Source organism: Macrobrachium rosenbergii, chromosome 9 (assembly GCF_040412425.1).
Source record: "Macrobrachium rosenbergii isolate ZJJX-2024 chromosome 9, ASM4041242v1, whole genome shotgun sequence".
Classification (NCBI taxonomy): Eukaryota; Metazoa; Arthropoda; class Malacostraca; order Decapoda; family Palaemonidae; genus Macrobrachium; species Macrobrachium rosenbergii.
The window spans coordinates 42,904,749-42,921,592 of record NC_089749.1 but is presented as its reverse complement, the minus strand read 5'-3'; the positions used below and the strand labels follow the sequence as shown (position 1 = coordinate 42,921,592).

Genomic DNA, 16,844 nt, shown 5'->3' with positions numbered 1-16,844 from the left:
CTTAAACTCTTCAAAATCAATTACATAAGTACCCTTGTGATATTTTTTTACTGAATCTTGATAGCTTACCAATTCTACTGCAGTTATGCCTGCAACTGAAACTTCATTTACTGATACCGTACTTACAACGTCTTTGAATTTCTCGGTTCCCTCAACAACGCACACTTGAGAAGGCAAATTCTTCTCTTTCATCGACACTTTAATTAATGTAGGAACTCGCGGGTGCAATTCAATATCTTCTAACAAAAATCCTTTGAAAGACTTTTGCGGAATGTCTTCATTCTCTAATGAATGTGTTACACATGTCGCAGTCTGCGTCTTGGATTTCTCACAGCTTTTTTCCATGTTTCTATATGGAATGAAACAACCTAGCTCACCTATTGTAATCCCCTTAATTCCCGTAAGAATATTGATGTTATGTCACATACAAGAAGGGTGTCCTAGCAAAACCATTTCACCTAAGGCTAATCCTTCTATGACCAAAAATGGTTCTACTATTGTCTTTTCACCGATACAAAGCGTAAGAGATGACGAACCTAAGATATTCAATCTTCTCGCCTGTACATCACACACTGTCTCATTAGTAGGGACTAATTTACACTCTGGAAACTTTGAGTGAAAAAAATCAGCATCTATCAGGTTACCTGAGCTGCCAGAATCAATGAAGATAGAAATTTCAATGCCATTAGAAAAACCACGTACAATCGGCCTAGGTTCTGGTGAGTCTAAGACCTAATTGCTCATTATCCTGTGTCCATCTTCGAACTTATCTTGTGAAAATTTTGATGTTCATTTGTGTACCTAGAACTTGCATCATGAGGAATCCTTCTGCCATATCTAGTAAAACCACCCCGTGATTTCCCTGAATAATCTCTATTCTTTGTGGCTGGGCAAAATTTCCACCCATGGTCTGAAGATTTGCAAGCTGAACAATATCTCACTCTACAATTTGACTTACTATGTCCCACCTTATCACAGTTAAAACAACGAATCGTTGTGACTGATCTCTCTGGAGTTTTCTTCGACTCCACTCGCGCACATGCCTTCACTCCTGCATCATTTCCTAGATGTGAAGTACTAGCATTATTCTGTGGTTTCGAAACCGCTGCTGAAATTTTAGCACCTCCCTTCACAAAACTACTGTCCAGCGTCAGACATTTTGATAAATTTTTGTTAATCTGAGCAAACAAAAAGGATTCATCTGTATTCTGATCAATTCTTTTATCAAAACCATCTACAATCACATCCGGAACCGTCGTCAAAAGGCAGGAGAAGTGTAACAATTTTTCAAAATTATCTAAGGAGATATTATTTCCATTTACCCATGGAGAGTTTTTCATAGATTTCTTTATCTCACCTACTGCATCAAATAAGCGAGTACTGTATGTGATTAGTGAATCATTACCTTTCCTAGTTCTGAAAAGCGCTCGTAAATTCTGAACAACGCATTCTCGGTCAATCCCGCCATACGATGCACGTAAAAATTCCCAAAGTTCTTTCCAAGATTTACACTTTCTGAACCCGAAACTGCGTGCTCGTTCTCCAATATCCCCTTTGTCTAAGTCTAAGAAAGCTTTTGCTTCTGTTAAAGCTTCGGCGCCATCTGTAATTTTCTTAGAATTCAGATAATTATTTACTGATTCAATGGATGTCTCAACATTTTGAGTCAACTTTCCGTCAACTAACCCTTTAAAATTTGTAATGCCTGCATTGAAGTTCGTCAACCTATGGCAAACAATTGATTGTGACGTACCTGCATCTGAGTCCGGCATTTTGTAAGTGATCACACGCCCCGAGCGTAATAACATGAAATAAAATTAGATAAGATGGACGAAAAAAACAATCCCCCAAAAAAAAGAAAACGGAAGACTTAGCTTATGACTTGTGTCTGCTCACAGAAAACGGAGCCCTGCGCAACTAGTGAGAACGGGAAGCCGCCAACTTGAAAAAAAAAGATGGAAGGTGTTTAACTTCGCTTCGATCTTGCCAAGTCACCACTCACTTAATTAACTCACAATCGCCACTATTCACACTTATCTGGGTGTTTTCTTAACCCCAAACTACTCTACATATCACCCAGACCTATTTTCACAATTCACCACTCCCGAATACTTAAATAGAAAAAAAAAAATTCACCGTATCAACGCGCAATTCTCGACATACAGTATTCCCATCGTGTGCGATCTTAGCACTGATCCTGGTTTGCAGTTATCAGCGAGTGCCCGAGGCGCAGTGTTATCAATTAGTCTATTTCTCCTATCCCTCTTTCGCTATCTTAACCCCAAACATCGCTGCTATCATTTAAACTTTTAACCAATAAAGCTAACGACTACCGCTGCCATCAATAAAAACCAACACCGCTGCCACCAATAAATTCTAACGACCGCCGCTGCCACCAATAAAACTTTCGCACACCGCTGCCACCAATAAAATCTGTTATACCCCTTACAGATTCAACATTTCTTTCGAAATGCTACGTAACGTGTCTTGCAGTCTATCTCAGAGACGTGGTACCCTCAACTCACTCTCCCCCTCTCTCTCTCTCTCTCTCTCTCTCTCTCTCTCTCTCTCTCTCTCTCTCTCTCTCTCAACCCACAGATTCCTCTCTCTCGGACATAATCCTCAAAAAAAATGGATCTTCTAAGGAAACACAATCTTTCCTACATAAATAAATTTATTATCAAACAAACCCAACAAGTAATGAATTAACAAAGAAAAGATTAAAATGCATAATAAATGAATTATCAAGTCAAAAATAGTCTAATTCAAGATTTAATCTTACCCTGGCTAAAAACCCTTACTCTGGCTAAAAGCCTTTACACCCAAAACTCCCACACATTCCATCTTAGACATTATACGTCTAGTCTTAAAGTCAACCTCATTGAAAGCAACCACTAAACTGCAAAGATTTGCAGTGTCCTTTCTCTATAACCACAGCAATCTCACAGACATCTGTTGAAAATCAAACAAATAGTAATCTCCCACAAATACAGTATACAAGCATGTGATATAATAATGAAAGTCTAAAATGCATGGTTAACCAACGTCAAATCAGAACACAATAAAATAGAATATTAAAGTGACATAAATGACTATGTCCAATTCTCCTCACAAATTCATAAGTGTCTTGGATATGGTAAATTCACAAGTTCACAATCCACACAGAAAAAAGAGAAGTCTGGATTTACCTTAATTGCAGGTTTCTAAGAGATTGAAAACACACAAAGCCACGTCTGGACGATATCGCTCTCACTCAGTTAATAATCGATCAGACCTAACTTTTGGGCACAATTAGACAAACAATCTATATTTTTTAACGCACGAACTTACGTACTCGCATACCAGCTCGGTCGGCTGCCTCACAAATCAGAGTCAATATTGTGTGTTCATCAAGCCAAAACAGCTGAAGTAATCGAACTATTTGCTGACTGCAATGATTTTGCGACTGTGCGATCACCCTAGTTACACCTTGAAGCGTCTCTTTCCTTCATCACACTTACGACTGAATATACATAGTAATTCTAAAATCAAACGTATTATCCCATATATAAAGGATTAAATGTACTGGATGGTGGTATGATAAGAGCAGAGGCAAGTTGCAGAATAACTGAGGCAACCAAGGGAGCTGGGTGTGTGCAAAAGATTGGAAAGAGAATTAGAAGTCCTGTGGAAGCCAAGGAAGGAATATATGAAGGGACTGTAGTGCCAAATCTGTTTAGGAGGAGAAGTGTGGATGCTGAATGTAAATGAAAGGAAAATGGTGAAGGCGCTGATATGAATTGTTTGCATGGTTTATGTAGGACAAGAATATCTAAAAAGATGAGAAACATAGAACTGGCAAAAAGTTTAACCTAAGTTGAAGGATGGCTCAGAATATTTTGAGATGCTTTGGTCATGTGGAGAGAATAGGAAATGATAGGCTAGCAAAAAGAGAGTACTATATTTCGGAAGGATTAAGGGCGAGGGGGAGAGGAAGACGAAGAAGGTATTAACCCAGTATGTATCCACCTTTGCCAAAGTCCAGGGTAAACTCATGCTAAGAAAAGATGGGTGGTGGCAATGTGATTGTTTAACTTCGGACCTACCTGTTTCATGACTGTTTACGATCAAATGGCGAACAAGAATTGTGCATGTTTCATGTCCTTCCCCAAAATGAAGCTACATTGAGGCCCATTATTCAGCACCACATTGCACCTGGTTCTACGATCATGTCTGATCAATGGGCTGCCTATTGAAATATTTATAATTGGACCATGTTCAGTTACATGCATCAAACCATTAATCATGAGCAGAATTTTGTTGATCTGGTTACAGGTGCTAATACTCAATGTATTGAGGCACTCTGGGGCCATGCCAAGACTGAAATCCTGAGAAAAATGTGTGGCAGTTCCCTAAATTTGTTGTCAGGACATTTGGCTGAATACTGGTGGAAAAAGCCTTATTTAAACATGCCATTTCGTGAGATTGTAAAGTCCTGCTCAACGGGTTCTCTATGATGAACATCCATTTTTCTGCGGTGCCTTCACAGGCGACCTAAGGTCGCATGTACACAATCTTATTATCATTATTGTGAATTGTATATTTATTACCTGTTCATTTGCCCTTGTACCACGTATGTGTCAGAGTATTTTTATGTTCAACCAGCTATTGTTAATCATCATGTTTTCTATATGTACCTGTCCTGTTTTGTGTAGAGAAATTGTTTGACCTCAGTTCACTTGTAAATTTTTGTACTCGCGGTCTTTGCATATACGCAGACGTCCGCACGCCACTTTATAAGCAAGTCGCTTCATGAATAAACCAGCAGTACTTGTCTTCCTGCTCATTATTTCGCACCTCTCTCACAGTGGTGACCCCTGGAATGGTTCCCCGAGCCATTAATGGACCCAAACGGTGACTTAGTCTTGGCCCAATGAACCAACCCACGCCCCTAACGGACTAACTACGGCGCTCTAACAAAGCGTTCAGGCGTTACCGACCCTTGTCAGCAATACGCCGGCATCATTAGCGGACCCACATGGCATGCTCCCAAGCATGTATTGACGCGAGTGTTCCCTCACACTCCAAGTGAGAGCGCGGAATGAGCATGGACACAGACATCCCCACCCACATACAAATTACCGCAAACTTCTTGGAGGCTGACATCTCCTTCGTGCAACCCCCTCCCGCGCACTCCTCCATGCTGGTGCCCGCTCCCCGCGCGATGCCTCTCCTGACGGACCAACCAAGGGCGGCCCTCAGCATAAAACTGCCGCCTTTCACCCATCAGAACCCAACGTCCTGGCTCTACAGGGTCGAGGGGCAATTCAGGGTGGCAGGCCTGACCGACAAGGTGTTGAAGGCAGACATCTCCATCAACGCCCTGTGGATGACAACAATGACGAGCCCTGCCACCCTCCAGGAGTTAAAGGCCACTCTCGTCGAGACCTGCTCCCTGCTGGTCTCCGAGAGAGCCGCCTGCACCCTCGACCTTGCCATCAACCCCCGGCAGGACAAGAACCTCTTGGAGATGTGGCATGCCCTCCAGGACCTTCTCCCCCTCCCTGAGACTGACAGCAGCAGCAGGCGCAAAGAGATTAGCCTGTCGAGGGAGATCCTCCTGTGGCAGCTACTCCCAGAGGTCCGTGGGCAGATCACAGAGCCATACACCCTGCTGGTCGAGGACCTGATCAAAGTGGCGCAGCAGCTGACGGACTCCACAAGGGCAGTGAAGCGGGCATCCACGCCCGCACACCCCATCAACTGCCTCCAGCCGGAGGACCCCACCACAGAGGGCATCAACGCCGTTGACAGGAGGGGGCCACCCCACCAGCAGAAGAAGGAAAGGTCGGGGCTTTGCTATTACCACCAGAGGTTTGGTAAAGCTGCTTGAAATTGCGAGGCCCCCTGCCTTTTCTCCCCTCCAAAATAAGGGGGAAGCGGCGGCCACCCTCACAGGCAACCATGACAGCAGTATCCGAAACACCCAGGGGTCCTACACCAGTAGGCTTCCACGTCTGCGACACTGTCTCTGGCTGGATGATGCTGATCGACACTGGGGCCATGCGGTCAGTGTTCCCGCCTTCCAGAGAGGACCGCAGATGCCTGCCAGACCCGGCTGCCTCTCTGACGGCCGCCAAGGGGCCCCCATCCTCCCCTACGGCACCAGGTTCCTGTCGTTCTCCATCCTTGGCCGGAGGTACAAGTGGGACTTCACCGTCACAGACGTTAGGACCCCGCTCCTGGGTGTGGACTTCCTTGGTGTGGACTTCCTTGCCCACTTCAGACTGGAAGTCGACGTCAGCCGCAAGCGCCTGCTGGACACCGAGTCCTGCCAGTCCCTGCCCTTGTCGCCGGGCCCCAGGGAGCCCACAATCTGTTCCATCGCTCCGCACAAGTACGCTCCCTCCTGAAGGAATTCCTGGAGGTGTTCAAACCCAAGCTTCGTCAGGTGCCTGGGGCCCCTGCCAAACACGGGATATATCATCACATCAAGACGAGGGTCCCCCAATGCACGCAAAGTTCCGAAGGCTTCCCCCACAGTGCCTTCAGGAGGCCAAGAAAGCCTTTGCCAAGATGGAACGGATGGAAATATGCAAGAAGGCTCCCAGCCCATGGGCCTCCCCCCTTCACATGGTACAGAAAGCAGACGGCACCTGGAGACCCTGCGGCGACTACAGGCGGCTCAACCTCGCTACAGAACCTGACCACTACCCTCTACCATTACATGCAGGACCTAACGGCCTCCTTCCACAGGGCCAAAATATTCTCAAGGTTAGATCTCTTGAAATCATATTTTCAGGTACCAGTAGCTCCAGAGGACATCCCCAAAACCACCAACGTCACGCCTTTCGGAGCCTACGTCTTCGCCTTCTCCACCTTCAGCCTGAGGAACATGGGGGCAACCTTTCAGAGACTGATGGACAGCATCCTGGGGGACCTCTGAACTCCTGCGTCTGCTACGTCGATGATATCCTAATTTTTTCCAGATCCCACAAGGAACACCTACGGCACATCCAGAAGGTCCTGCAGTGCCTGCAGGAGAGTGGCCTTGTCGTCAGGTTTGACAAGTGCACCTTCAGCGTCGATAAGGTGGAATTCCTAGGCCACGAGATATCCCCAGGAGGCGTCCACCCAATTTCATCGAAAGTCGAGGCCGTCATCAGGTTCCCCACCCCTACCTCCGCCAGGGCCGTACAAGAATTCCTCGGGATGGTCAACTACTACAGGAGATTCATCCCATGGATCGCGCACACAATGGCCCCCCTGACGGAGATCCTCAAGGGCCATCCGAAGACCTTGGAGTGGGGCCCCGACCAACAAAGGGCCTTCTCCCTGACGAAGACTGCCCTCGCCAAGGCAACAGCTTTGGCCCACCAGGACCCCAGCACTTCCCTCAAGCTGACAATGGACGCCAGCAACATCGCCTGCTTGGCCGTCCTGGAGCAAGTCGTCAATGGAGCTCCTCAGCCCATCGCCTTTTTCTGCAGAAAAATCAGCCCCACCGAGTCCCACTACAGCACCTTCGACAGGGAACTCTTCGCGGTGTACCAGGCAGTACAGCACTTCAAATTCCTCCTGGAGGGTACGCCCTTCACAGTTTGGATGGACCACCAGCCGCTCCACACCTTCACAAAGCTGGGAGATGCATGGTCCTCCAGGCAGCAGCAGCACCTTGCAGCCATTGCGGAGTTCACATGCACCATCAAGTACCTCCCCAGCAAGAAGAACCCAGTAGCCAACGCCCTCTCAAGGATCGAAATCGATGCAGTGCAGCTTGGGATCGACTACAAGGACCTCGCCCGTGAACAAGCCGCTGACCCAGAGACTCCAGCTTACCGCACTGCCATCATGTCGCTGAAGTGGAATAACGTGCCCCTCGGCCCTGGAGGGCCAACACTGCTAAGCGATGTAAGCACTGGCCACCCCCACCCACTGGTGCCTGGCCCCCCTTCGTTGGCTGGTCTTCAGCGTCATCCACGGATTGTCCCACCCCTCCGGCAGAACAACGGCCAGGCTGCTGGTGGAGAAGTTCGTCTAGCACAGCATATGGAAGGATGTGTACGGAAGGATGCGACGGCCTGGGCAAGGCAGTGCATACAGTGCCAGGCCAGCAAAATAGGGCGGCACAGCGAATCGAGGGTGGGCGACTTTCCCCAGCTGTGGAGACGTTTCAGACACATCCATGCCGATGTAGTGGGTCCTCTTCCCCCATCAGGAGGAGCAAGATACCTTCTAACAGTCGTCGACCGCTCCACCAGGTGGCCCAAAGCTATGCCTAAGGAAGAAGCCACCTTCAGTGTGTGCGCAGAAGCCCTCCTCTCCAGCTGGATCAGCCAGTTCGGCGTCCCGGACCATATAACTACGGACAGGGGCCCCGCCTTCCTGTCTGAGCTGTGGACCGCCCTGGCATGTCTGCTGGGGACCACTCACCACAGCACCACCACCTGCAACCCTGTAGCCAATGGAATGGTGGAAAGGTTCCACAGGTCCCTGAAGGCGTCCCTCATGGCTCGTTGCACCTCTGAGAACTGGAAGTACCACCTGCCCTGGGTCCTCCTCGGGCTGAGGACTGCCCCCAGAGCCAACAGCAACCCGTCCGCAGCAGAAAAGGTCTTTGGGGAGACCCTCGTAGTCCAGGGGGAACTCATCACAGAGGACCGGGATGACTTAACAATTCAGAGGCTCCGTGATAGGGTTGGGAGTTTAGGGACATTAAAGTTTACTGTATGGCTGAATGATTTATTTCTCCATTATTGGAAAGAGAAAAAAAGAATTTTCTTAAAATTAGACAATTTTTTATTCTTTTTTTTATTTATTTGGAGGGTTTTGTGATTTTGCTATTTTTAATGTGCTCTTGTGTAACCATATGTGTCCGTGTGTAACGTGATTTTAAGCTTTGTGTGTATGTATTTAAGTGTGCTCTTGTGTATGTAATTTTGAACAGCCTTTATAGATTTTTAGTGACTAATGTTTTAACGTAATTCAGTTTTAGCCGTTCAGTACTTTTATTAATTTATTTAATTTTCCATAGAATTCCCTGATGATGTGATTATGAATCACGAAACGTAGGAAGCAATAAAGGAAGTGTGAATCTCCAGAGTATTCCTGCCCTTGACTACAATTTGCGTGTGTGCATCGAATCTGCCAGATTTGTGTGATATATATATATATATATATATATATATATATATATATATATATATATATGTATGTATATATATATATATATATATATATATATATATATATATATATATATATATATATATATATATATATATATATATATATATATATATATATATATATATATATATATATATATATATATGTATATACACATACATACACACACACACACACATACACATGTATATGTATATATATATATATATATATATATATATATATATATATATATATATATATATATATATATATATATATATATATATATATATATATACACATGTATATGTATGTGTTCACATATATACATACAGTATATATATATATATATATATATATATATATATATATATATATATATATATATATATATATATATATATATATATATATATATATATATATATATATATATATATATATATATAGATAGATAGATAGATAGATACTAAGAGTGATGCAGACTGAGAACATCTGATGTTTATGTTCTCAGGACGAGACCATATCATGAGTAATTATTTTTCCCCCCAGATCGGACCTACCTTTGTAGGATCAGTTAATCTGAATGATCAACCCCAAGTATAGTGAAATTATAAACATGTGGATCCAAAGTACACAAAGACAAAATGGAGGTAAAATATTGACAGAGTATAATTGCCCTCCGTTCGGAGAGGCGATAGCATGGTTGCGACATCGACTGGTGGAAGGCTTTCGGAGTCAACAGCTCATCAAGCATCCTGTTATGATAGGAATGAACAGCCCTGTTCATGTCGCTAAGTAGAATAATCTCGCTTTCTTACGAAATAGTGAAAACCCGTTTTTGTAATTCCCTCTTACCTACGTGATTTGCAAGTATGTGCTTTTTAAAACCGATTAATTATATCAAAGCATGTATTGCACACACTCAATGTAATATATATATATATATATATATATATATATATATATATATATATATATATATATATATATATATATATATATATATATATATATATATATATATATAGTCAGTCAATATACATCCCTCCCTCCTGTAGATTTCCGTGCATTATTTAATTCTGAAATAATCTGCTATTCATTTGACTGTCGGGCCGGGGAAAATTGGCGGGCGACAGACGGAAACAAGCATAGTTTGAACTAGATCAGGGCTGTTAGTACCAGTGTGTAGCAGTGGGGGGGAACACCCCCCCATCGCCTGATCCTGGGAAACAATAGGCACTCCCTTTTTCACCCCCATCACGCGATGGGGAAGCATTTAGGTATAGGGGAGGTCAAATAGGCCTATTCAAGCTAGGGGCCAGGTAGGATTTTAATCTTAAATCACCTAATTCTAAGTATGCTTTTCCTCTGCCCTCTTTGCTGGTTCTCTTGACATATTTGCAGGGATGTCGGACTAACGCTGAGGCCCCACAAGACACAGCTGGCTTTGGGAAGACAGAAGCTTTCTCATCTCAGTACCGGTCTGATCTATCGCCCCTATTCTCCGTTTATGCTGGTTGAACTACCATCGACAGACAGCCGAGATGACTGTTGGCGCCACAATTATCAGACAAGGTTTGTCCATCGCAAATAGTCAGTAAACCAACCCTTCCCCCTTTTAATTAAACTCCTTAAAATTCCATTTCTTTAAACTTTAACTCCTTCCTCCACAAAGCAATCCTCCTTTGTAAGAGTCCTGCCTGGCCTCCCATATCTCGCCATTAATGTGCCTTGAATTCCAGTAGAGATCTCATGATAATTATCCATTTATCCCTCTCCCTCAGTGCAATTTAAGGGCTATTTAGGCTAAGCAATAAAAGTGTTAATTTTCTCTTTGTGCAAGTGCGTGTGCTTGTGTTAAAGCCCAATCAATTACGATTTCCATACTGTGCTTACGTGATCTCCTTATAATTATCTGCTGGGCTACGTAGTGGTTAATATTTAGTTGTGTAAAGTGTCCCCATTTATAAGGAGGATTCCATTTCCTTCTGTGTGTCTCCGTGGTTAATCTGGGACCTCTCTTTCAGGAGAGACAAGCTGCCCGATCGCACTCCGTGCTCCATTATTTAGCCTGCCACCCCACAATCCTGATATTCCTGGTCGCAGTCAATACCAAGTCCGTTGTGGCCCAAAAATGTTTATATGAATTATTCTCCCATCCTGGAGTTCCATCATTTGCATCATCTGAGACTATTTCGTGTAATCGGGGCATGACTAACTATTATTATTATCATTGGACTGATTGTATTGCACATTGGCCCCCTTATTAATCAGCTTGCTTGTTGCCAATCATTGCATTATTGTTCCATGTGTCCTATTAATGAGTCTGCCCATCAGTTATCATGTTGTATTGTTTGTCTCCTTGTTTCATTTCTAAAGTCTCTGTAAATAAACCCCTGTAAATTTGTAAAAGAATTCTAATTCCAAATGGTGACCTTTCTCATTCAATTGTAAATCCAGGAAAATCTAAGGTAAGTTTTCAAATAACTTTTCCTTTTGCTCATAAGCTGGGCTTTCTTGGTTTCGTGGCAGCATCAATATAAACCTTGTTTCAATTTCTCCCCAACCAAGACCCCAGTTTATGACAATATATATATATATATATATATATATATATATATATATATATATATATATATATATATATATATATATATATATATATATATATATATATATATATATATAAATATAATATATATATAATATATTGTGTGTGTGCAGTACCTGCTTTGATATAATTGATCGGTTTTAGCACACACTTGCGTAGATAAGAGGGAATTACAAAAACGGGTTTTCACTATTTCGTAAAAAAGCGAGATTATTCTACTTAGCGACATGAACAGGGGCTGCTCAATCCTATCGTAACAGGATGCTTGATGAGCTGTTGACTCCGAAAGCCTTCCAGCAGTCGATGTCGCAACCATGCTATCGCCTCTCCGAACGGAAGGCAGTTATACTCTGTCAATATTTTACCTCCATTTTGTCTTTGTGTACTTTGGATCCACATGTTTATAATTTCACTAGACTTAGGGTTGATCATTCAGATTATCTGATCCTACAGAGGTAGGTCCGACCTGGGGGGAAAAATAACTACTCATGGTACGGTCTCGTCCTGAGAACATAAACATCAGATGTTCTCAGTCTGCATCACTCTTCTTAGTTAATTTGTTTCTGACAATATATCCTTTGCTAGCGTTCTCTGAGCTTCCACACACCTAGGTGAGAGGGGCTGTTCCGTACATGTATTACACGACTCAACAGTTGTCTGAAAACTTTTAACACATATGGGCATTCTGAAAAGGAAAAGTGACAGGTAACCTCAAAAGGACGCTCAAAGTCTAAACAATTTGCAAGGCTAACACAATTTACTGAAATTCAGAAATTAATATCAACTAACCTCACATGCAACGCTGTGAACGGCCGTAGGACATGAATCGTTTTCGAGGTTTTCTTGCGTGTCGAGGTCCTTCTTGGGACGATGCGCACCGATGCTCAACGAAATGAGAACTCTTATTGTAAGCGATCGTGAGTGCACGGGGAATAAGGATTTTTCTGCCTGTGTTCAGCACTTAGAGGCACAAGACGACGAACGGACAATCAACTCCATTCGCTTTTTCAGCACTGGCAAATCCTTCCTAGTTGCCGAGCCCCACTACAGCGTTGCATTCAGGACGCGTCGATCCTCTAGCCACGTCACAGAGTGACGGTGTCGGCGCTTTGCAACTGCGCCCTTCCTACCAGTTTCTGCCAGATGTATAATGTATTCTCAGTCATTATTTTTTTCTTTATTCTCGTAGCGTAGTTTTGTATTTGTAAAGGCTCGCGAAGGTGACCTTTGAAAAGTTGGGTCAGCTATTCGCAGGGTCCATTTTCACTACACGCAGCAGATAGGAAACTGCTGAAACATTCGCATACCACAAGGGTCGAAGAAACCACCTTGGTGACAAGACACGGGCTGGCAAATGCGTTTTCAGCAAAGAACGTTCTAGAAACTGAACCAGTTACAAAATCCGGTTTTTGAAGGATGCTTCTTAATAATGTATGGTGTGTACGTGTACTTCGTGACGCCTTGAAATACAGAGGCGTGTCTTGCCGAACTTTGACCTCGAATGATGTCATACAAAAGTACGTTCGTTCGTGCGTTAGGCTACATAATGAATATAATGGGAGGAACCGTTGTTCGAATCGGACTTGTGAGATCCGATTCATGTGTGTCTGAAGATGTGTGATTTTTCACATGGAGACTGTCCCAGAGGACTTGTGGAGTGAGTATTTCTGTTCCACTCCATTCCTATTCCTTTTTCCTCTCTCCCTCCTACGAGGATGAGAGTGGTATGACATTTGAGATGACCTGTTTTAATTGATTGACGTGTTCATGATTTGACAGATGAGTTATTTTCTGTAATTGGGGGTTTATGATTTTGGAGCACTATTTCCTTAGAAGATTTTCTGATAGTTATGTGAAACATTGGATTTCATTCTTCGTAATTTTTAAGAAGTTATTTTTCGTTGATTTTTGTCAATAAAGGGTTTTAGTTTTGTACTTAGTGTCTCATTCCAGTAGTCCTTAGATTTTAGTTAGGGAAAGATATAACTTATGATGCCGGCTCACGTTACTGGTATCACACAATGTCTCGGGATAAGCGAGATCAAACCTCTGTTCATAAAACAGAGACTTAAATCAAGTATAGGCTCAGAAATGGCCGTTACAGTTTTTGGAGGCAGCGGTGTGCGAAAGGTAGCGTAAAAGGTAGCGTATAAGGTAGTTAGGGCAGTTAGAAGGTGTTAAATAATTAGGCATGTATATGTTTCCGAAGAGACATAAATTAGTGTTGGCATCTCAGGATAAGATTTTGTGGGAGTCAGCAGTTCCTGGGGGCGAGCTGCGAGCATCTCTCTCGCTAGCTAGTGTTCGTGAAGAGTGTTTTGGGTAGGGGGTAAAAACAGTGATGTTGTGCAATAATTGCGATATTAAGACCGCTATGCGTGTGTTAAAACACGTGAAGACGCGCGAGTGTTTTTGTTTCTCTCTCTTCGCTTGATGGAAATTCGCGCACTGCTAACGTAAGTGTTGTGATGTTATTTTTTTTTTTAGTTGTGTTAATGTGAAATTGTCCTTTTCGTTGTGTTGTAACTGGTGATAGGGACAACTGTGTGTTTTTTTGTCGTTGTGTTTTGACTGATATTTCGGTTGCAACGATTGTGTTACGTCATCACCACGGTGACATAGTAATTGCGTCATGAGTTTGGGCGGAGCGTCGTACTTGCTTTGCCACGCCTAGTGAAGCGCTGAGCGTATTATGGTGTGTTGTATTTTCTTTTTTTTTTTATAGCAATCTGCGGTATGCATCGGCGTGTATTATGTAAGGGTGATATTTGGTTGTTGGGTTATTTCAGGGAACTTTAATGTTTGAGTAATATCCTACGTGATATTTATGAGTTGCGGGGTGCAAAACAGTTTTTGCACAAGTGTGAATGCACTTCTTGGTTTTTGTAGTCACGCACGTGTGTGCGTGTGGGTATGTGCGTGTGAGTATGAGGGCAGAGCCCTTGCCTTTGCTTGAGTGACACTTTCCGTTTGGACAAAGGGAAGTGTTGATCCAGCAGTTTTTGACATTGAGAGATTTTGATGCAAACCTCAAATACATTGAAGGTAAGCATAATGTGGTTGCAGATGCATTGAGCAGATATTTTCCAGTCGAGGATGAGGGAGTGCATTCCGAATCCTGTGTGGGAGAAGAGAGTAAATATTTGGTGTCTAATGTCTCTGATACTAGTAGTTCTGAGATATCGCATGTAGAGGACATACACGTTTCTACAGTGCATACTTCGGGGAGAAATAGTGAGTCGGCAGTCTCGGAAGAGATTGTTGTTCGTGATATTGAGGGTAACGCTGTGTGTTATATTACGGGTGAAAATGTCACTTGGGACATAGGCTTGCTCGAACAAAAGCAAGATGAAGATAAATTGTTGTCAGATGCTAAGGCATTTCTTAGGGGAGTTTCACCGAAGAAAGGGTATAAGTTGCCTTTTTCTGGTCTAGAGTTGGAGAATAATTTATTGGTGAGGAAAGTTAAGTATAACTTGCGAAGTACTCGAAGCATGAGTGAGATTACACAAATCATCATGCCAGAGAGTCTAGTACCACAAGTTCTAGACATTGTACATTGCAAATTTGGTTCTCCTCATTTAGGTGTGGACAAGACGTATGAAAACGTCAGGTCAAAGTTCTTTTGGAAAAATATGTTTTTCCGCAGTAGAAGCCTTGTGAAGAAATGCGCTATTTGCAATGCGAATAAGCCAGCGACGACAGTGTCGTGTCGTTTGGGTTCATATCCCATACCACATAGGCCGTTTCAGAGAGTGCATATGGATATTCTGGGTAACTTCTCAGAGTCCGCTTATGGTTATAGACATTTATTAGTAGTTGTTGACGAGTTAACTCGTTTTGTTGAGATTTTCCCACTGAAATACAAATCAGCTGAGGAAGTTGCTATAGCGTTCTTTAAGGGGATAATTTGTCGATATGGTGTTCCTGAATGTCTGATCACAGACAATGGTAGGGAGTTTATTAATAAGACTTTAGACGGTCTTGCTAATTTTACTGGGAATAAAGAAAGTATCTATAATCCCGTATAGACCTGAAGCAAAATTGGGAAATAGATTTATTGTTGTGAATGAAAACACAGGTGTGTCTCGTTTGACACATATTTCTAAGATTAAAAAGACCGGTTAATGGGTATTAGCATGGATGCATTCCTGGGTTGTATTGTTGTTTTGGTAATGGGTAGTTACGGGTAATTTTTTTTTCCTTTCGGGTATTAATGGGTTGTAAATGGGCATGACTTGTAGTTTGTTGTAATTCAGGAGGACGTTACTCCGTAGAGTTTTACGAATCTTTAATAGTTCGGGTTCATTGTGATTTCTGATGTAAGCTGCAGTACTTAGTGTAAATTGTGTGCAGAATGCCGTAGAGTTTTGTAGATATATGAATTTGAGTTTTTGTTTTTTTTTATATGGATCGCAACTGCGGTTAGGGATTTCATCGTTCGCACTTGGCGATAGAAATGGGTTACTTTGAGTTAATGGTTTGTTTTCATATGATTTTGGGAATTGTGACATGGGCTAATTTCATACGAGATTTGACCCGTGTGTTATTGTGTTATTATGTTGTTATGTTATGATGTGTTTTGTCGTCTGACGCAATATCTTTGAATATAGAGTTACAGAATAAGGGTTTGTTGTTTAGGATTTTATTTTGGGGAGGTATTTAGTATATCGGACCGAACGGGTCTGATCTTTTTCGGGTTGGGATATGTCAGTTAGGATTTCGGAGAGGTTTAGGAAGGTTTTGATAGGGATATCGAATTCGAGTATTTGGGTTTTTTCAGTTCTCTTTTTAAACATAAGGGAGCTGTACCATGAGTAATGGTAGTTGTTAGGATCATAGGAGCGATTGCCATTAAGTCAATTGCTATTGTGTTGAGAATTAGTCAGGTATTGCGAAATGTTCGCTAACCGGAGTAGAACCTTGATGTCTTTTACGAGATATGATACCTTTCAGATGTTTAGGATTGCCTTTCGTTGTTCAGTGTATGGATAGGATTCTTGAGTACTTTTTTCTGTTGGATAAATTTTTTATGAATAGTTCTTTAGAGTTAGTGTACTTGGTAGTGAGTTGACTGTGG

The 16,844-nt window shown here is 42.7% G+C and overlaps 1 protein-coding gene across 2 annotated transcripts in view; it reads right to left on the bottom strand.

The window, feature by feature from the left end:
* The window catches only part of LOC136841738 (uncharacterized), a 33,178-nt gene extending 20,301 nt beyond the window's left edge, over window positions 1–12,877 (bottom strand). Inside the window, exon 1 of one of the 2 annotated variants that reach the window (XM_067108992.1) lies at window positions 12,554–12,877. The gene's annotated coding sequence lies outside the window, so the exon portion shown is untranslated. The remainder of the gene's footprint in view (window positions 1–12,553) is intronic. The other variant, XM_067108991.1, reaches the window with a different exon arrangement.
* Between the last annotated feature and the right edge of the window lie 3,967 nt (window positions 12,878–16,844).